General features: G+C 44.0%; 1 pseudogene; it reads left to right on the top strand.

Moving 5' to 3' along the window:
- Positions 1–2043: 2043 nt before the first annotated feature.
- The window catches only part of LOC103596574, a 5719-nt pseudogene continuing 1754 nt past the window's right edge, over positions 2044–6008 (top strand).

The raw sequence follows: 6008 nt of genomic DNA, 5'->3' as shown, positions 1-6008 counted from the left end.
GCCCTTTTTTTTTTTTTTTTTTAAAGATGACCGCTAAGGGGATCTTAACCCTTGACTTGGGGTTGTCAGCACCACGCTCAGCCAGCGAGCTGACCGGCCATCTCTATATGGGATCCGAACCCGGGGCCTTGGTGTTATCAGCACCGCACTCTCCCGAGTGAGCCACGGGCCGGCCCTTTTTTTTTTTTTTTTTTAAAGATGACCGCTAAGGGGATCTTAACCCTTGACTTGGGGTTGTCAGCACCACGCTCAGCCAGCGAGCTGACCGGCCATCTCTATATGGGATCCGAACCCGGGGCCTTGGTGTTATCAGCACCGCACTCTCCCGAGTGAGCCACGGGCCGGCCCTTTTTTTTTTTTTTTTTTAAAGATGACCGCTAAGGGGATCTTAACCCTTGACTTGGGGTTGTCAGCACCACGCTCAGCCAGCGAGCTGACCGGCCATCTCTATATGGGATCCGAACCCGGGGCCTTGGTGTTATCAGCACCGCACTCTCCCGAGTGAGCCACGGGCCGGCCCTTTTTTTTTTTTTTTTTTAAAGATGACCGCTAAGGGGATCTTAACCCTTGACTTGGGGTTGTCAGCACCACGCTCAGCCAGCGAGCTGACCGGCCATCTCTATATGGGATCCGAACCCGGGGCCTTGGTGTTATCAGCACCGCACTCTCCCGAGTGAGCCACGGGCCGGCCCTTTTTTTTTTTTTTTTTTAAAGATGACCGCTAAGGGGATCTTAACCCTTGACTTGGGGTTGTCAGCACCACGCTCAGCCAGCGAGCTGACCGGCCATCTCTATATGGGATCCGAACCCGGGGCCTTGGTGTTATCAGCACCGCACTCTCCCGAGTGAGCCACGGGCCGGCCCTTTTTTTTTTTTTTTTTTAAAGATGACCGCTAAGGGGATCTTAACCCTTGACTTGGGGTTGTCAGCACCACGCTCAGCCAGCGAGCTGACCGGCCATCTCTATATGGGATCCGAACCCGGGGCCTTGGTGTTATCAGCACCGCACTCTCCCGAGTGAGCCACGGGCCAGCCCTTACAACTCTCATTTTACAAATAAGGAAGGTAAGAATTGGAATAAGTAAAAGTAACTTGCAGTGACTGCTCAGTTACTCTATGTCAGAACTGGAACTCAGAACTCTCTGACTCATAACCTTTGCTCTTTCTACAATAACGTTCATGAGTATTATTTCCAACTTTCTCCCTCACATTTTTCCCTGGGAATTATTAAACACCTCAATAAAAATGCAGTGTCTACTGTGTAGCTCTTATTTGGTTTCATTGTTGGCCATACAATAATAAAATAAACAGTTACCTCACTGAAGAGCTGAGCATAGAGGGGAAGAGCCATGTAAATTATATTAGGGTGTGATAAGTTTTACAGTAGAGTTGTGTACTTTATCCACTGTTCTCGTGTCTTGTGTCCTTCATAGAATTCAGTTATATAAGTTTATCTACTTATTTTTCTACCTTCCCCTTCAGTTTAAAATGCTTCTTCATGACAACAGCAAGTCTCCTGCCAAATACATTCTTCTAATTCTTGTGAAATTCAGAGTGGTACAAAGGAGACTGGAAGCTTCCCAAACAGGGAAAATGGAAAGTAAAGGCGAAGGTCAAGAAGGAGTAAGGTCTACATAGGACACTAAGGAAACCAGCCTATGGGAGCAGGCACTGGAAGGTAAATTTGGAAAGGCAGAGTGATGCCAGATCTAAACTACAGATTGCTCAAAAGGCCAGGCTGAGACATGTGCTTGAGCCACTAGGCAACAAGGACCTATTATAAATTATCAACTTTGCCTGATAAGATAAATATTATCTTAAGATTGGACAGGCAGGGGCCGGCCCATGGCTCACTCCTCGGGAGAGTGCGGTGCTGACAACACCAAGCCAAGGGTTGAGATCCCCTTACTGGTCATCTTTATATAGGATTAAAAGAAAAAAAAAAAAAAGATTGGACAGGCAGTGATGCTTCAGAAAGGCTGAAATTAGAAGATTCTGAAGGTCAGGAGGTAGTGAGGCTCAACAAACGCCTACTGAGAGCTCATGTTAGAGACACTGGAGGTAAGAAAATGAGAGCCAGCCTTTGAGGAGCTCACAATGAATTGGGAAAGAAATGAAAAACAAAAATGTAGTGTAATAAATATGATGACACAGGTATATGGTAAACAGAAACCTGGGATAGATAACTAGGACCAAAGTGGATGTATGTATTCAATATGAATAGGAAGGCAGAAGGCAGCAAGAGATACATGCATACAAGGGATGCATACAGCTGATAAACTTTAGTGCTTCAGCCTCACGTGTTGAAAGTTAGTTATGAGGAACAGGAACAGGGAAGGAGAACTTTAAAGGGCAAGGTAATGGGTTGGAACAGCTTATCAGGGTTATGAACCAAACAGTTAATGAGGAAGAAAGAGGAATGTTCTCTGAACAACAATCAAGCCAGAGGGCATGGTTATGTCATGGGCCAGATCAATTTACTTCCAGGATTCTGTCTAACTCTGATCAGGGATAAGCTGAAAAAGCAAAGGGTGTAGGTTAGCAGGCCAGGAAGGGGACTAGAAAACTAATTTGTGGTGATAGAAGATAGAAAGTGGTTGCCTAGAAAGGGAGTGGAATTGACAGGAAAGGAGCACCTAAAGACATTCTGCAGATTTCAGTGTTCTAGATCTTGTTTAGGGTAGTGGTTACAAGTGAGCATACTCAAAACTCAATGAACTGAACACTTAAGAACTGTGCTTTTTATTGCAGGTAAATTATACCTCAATAATAATAATAAAGAAATGCTATAACCGAATATATTAAAAACCTGGGGAGGGGGAAAAAAGACTAGAATAGTTAAGACTCAAAACAAAGAGGGAAATTAGATCTCAGGAACTTTCCAACCTGTCTGAGAACCAAAGGGATTTGGGTATTTGGGGAAAGGATAATTCACACCTACTATCTGCCAGACCCTGGGATAGATTCTTCCACATATTTCAGCTTTATCTCAGACCCAACAATGTCTGGCTAAACTCAGGCAGTAACTTGGTGTGATAAGTCAGGGAAAAAAGTAGAATATCTCTGTGACAGAGAGCCCAGATGAATGGAAGATTTTATACAGAGGAATGTAGTCTGTGAGATAAATGATATAGGAGGGATAGGTGCAGTCCAGAAGGCTTCAGAAGGAAAGAGGAAAAGGAGGTGAGAGAAAGGCAAGGAATGCAGGAAATGTGTGAATGAATTTCTTCAGAAACTTGAAAAATCAGAAAATTAGGTCCATCTCTGACCCAACCTTCTCTTCCCAGATAAAGGAATAAAATTTTTAAAAATAAAACTTAAGAAGTGAAAATTCTGCCATTAAGAAATGTGAAAGTTCTGGGCCGGCCCGTGGCTCACTCAGGAGAGTGCGGTGCTGATAACACCAAGGCCAGGGGTTCGGATCCCTATATAGGGATGGCCAGTTAGCTCAATTGGGAGAGTATGGTGCTGACAACACCAAGTTAAGGGTTAAGATCCCCTTATCAGTCAACTTTAAAAAAAAAAAAAAGATATGGAAAAGTTCTCAAAGGATCTACATCAAACTATGTACCATGCTAGAGGGAAGTTATATACCTACTCTGTAGTGTTGAATTTTGTTTCAGTAAGCATGTGCTATTTTATTTTTTTTAACTAATTACATTTTGTTAAATCCACTGTGGGATCATAGAACAGTGTTAACAAAAACAGGAACCTGGTTTCAGTGGCGCAGGAAGGGCTCCTCACACCTGTAATCTGTGCATGACACATAGTAGGGATGAAGGGTGCCATCCATTCTCTCACCCAAAGGCCTGGGATTGCCCTTTCATTTTCCCAACCCAGTAACAAAGTCTGAGGGGAAGTGAGGTCAGGGCTCATGGGCTGAAGGTCTAGTGCAATGGTAGGCAAACTTTTTCTGTAGGCAAATTTTTTCTGTACGCAACCAGATAGCAAAAATGTTAGGATTTGAAGAAAGTAACAGCCTCTGTCACAGATATTCTGCCATTTTTGCACAAAGGCATCCATAGACAATACATAACCAAATGGTTACAGCAGCACAGCCAGTTGGGGCCATAGTTTCCTGTTCTCTGGTCTAGAGCAGTGGTACTTACTTGCCCCTGGCTGCATATTAGAATCATCTGAGGGACTCATAGAAGCCTGGAATGCCCAGGTACCATTCCCCCAGGTTGGGAGGAATCTGGAAGGAGGCCCTAAGTGACTCTGATATGCATACTGGGCTAAAAACAACTGTTCTAGAAGGAGAATTGTAGTCTCTCAGGAAAATGGTAGAATTTGGTGGCGGGGGGTGGAGGAATGGGAGGAATCTGGAAGGAGGCCCTAAGTGACTCTGATATGCATACTGGGCTAAAAACAACTATTCTAGAAGGAGAATTGTAGTCTCTCAGGAAAATGGTAGAATTTGGTGGTGGGGGGTGGAGGAAGGGAGGTAGATGAATGCTGGAAGGAGAGATGATCCAGGGCTGGACTGAAGTCTAGTTTGAAATCAGAACTGTTTCGAGGCAGGGCCAGGGCAGGGCCTCCACTGAGGGCCGAGGCAAGGTGGCGGTCACTGAGGGGGTTGGGGAGGCTGAGCATGGCGGCAAGCCCAGTGAGCCACCGCCCCAGCAGCAGCAGGAGAGATGGCGGCTGAGGCCAGAGAAGCAATAGCGTCCCCTAGGGACAATGGGTTTCTGAGCCTGGATTTGCCCATCTATGTCCTGTACAGGGACAGAGCAGAATGGGCTGATATAAACCCAGTGCCACAGATCCCAATCCAGTGGTCCAGATGATCTGTAGTGGAAAATTTGGAGATGTTTATGATTATTTCCTAGCTGTTCTGCAGCGTGATGAAAGAAGTGAACAAGCTTTTAATCTGGGACATTATTGAGTTAAATGCAGCCAATTATACAGTGTGGCATTTTTGGAGAGTTCTCTTAAAGTCACTTCAAAAGGACCTACATCAGGAAATGAACTACATCACTGCAATAATTGAGGAGCAGCCCAAAAACTATCAAGTTTGGCATCACAGGCAGGTAATAGTGGAATAGCTGAAAGATCCATCTCACGAGCTTGAGTTTATTGCTGATATTCTTAACCAGGATGCAAAGAATTACCATGCCTGGCAGCACCGACAGTGGGTTATTCAAGAATTTAAGCTTGGGGAGAATGAGCTGCAGTATGTAGATTTAACATCTCAAAGAGGATGTGAGAAATCTCTGTCTGGAATCAAAGATATGTTGTCATTTCTAACACCACTGGCTACAATTGTGCTGTATTGGAGAGAGAAATCCAGTACACTCCAGAAATGATCAAACAAATACCACATAATGAAAGTGCATGGAACTATTTGAAAGAGATTTTGCACGATCGTGGTCTCTCCAAATATCACAACCTGTTAAATCGGTTACTTGATTTACAGCCAAGTCACAGTTCCCTCTACCTAACTGCCTTTCTTGTAGGTATCTATGAAGACATGCTAGAAAACAAATGTGACAAGGAGGACATTCTTTATAGAGCACTAGGGTTATGTGAAATTCTAGCTAATAAAAAGAACACTATAAAAAGGGAATATTGGAGATATATTGGAAGATTTCTTCAAAGCAAACATAGCACAGAAAGTGACCCACCAACAATGCACAGTAATAACACCATCCATAAGAACTTGATGGAATACTTTTATTTTTTTAAGGGACTCTAGTTTAAAACTAGAACGATAGGGCCGGCCCGTGGCTCACTCGGGAGAGTGCGGTGCTGATAACACCAAGGCTGCGGGTTCGGATCCTATATAGGGATGGCCGGTTAGCTCAATGGCTGAGCGTGGTGCTGACAACACCAAGCCAAGGGTTGAGATCCCCTTGCCGGTCATCTTTTAAAAAAAAAAAAAAAAAACTAGAATGATCTTTTCCTTTGCCTAGGGTGTAAAATGTGCATTGCACAGGTGTTGCTTTTTTTTTTTTTTTTTAAAGATGACCGGTAAGGGGATCTTTTTTTTTTTTTTTTTAAAGATGACC

The sequence above is a fragment of the Galeopterus variegatus genome, unplaced genomic scaffold (genome assembly GCF_000696425.1).
Source record: "Galeopterus variegatus unplaced genomic scaffold, G_variegatus-3.0.2 Scaffold2044, whole genome shotgun sequence".
In the NCBI taxonomy this organism is placed as follows: Eukaryota; Metazoa; Chordata; class Mammalia; order Dermoptera; family Cynocephalidae; genus Galeopterus; species Galeopterus variegatus.
This window is presented reverse-complemented; position numbering and strand designations above follow the sequence as displayed.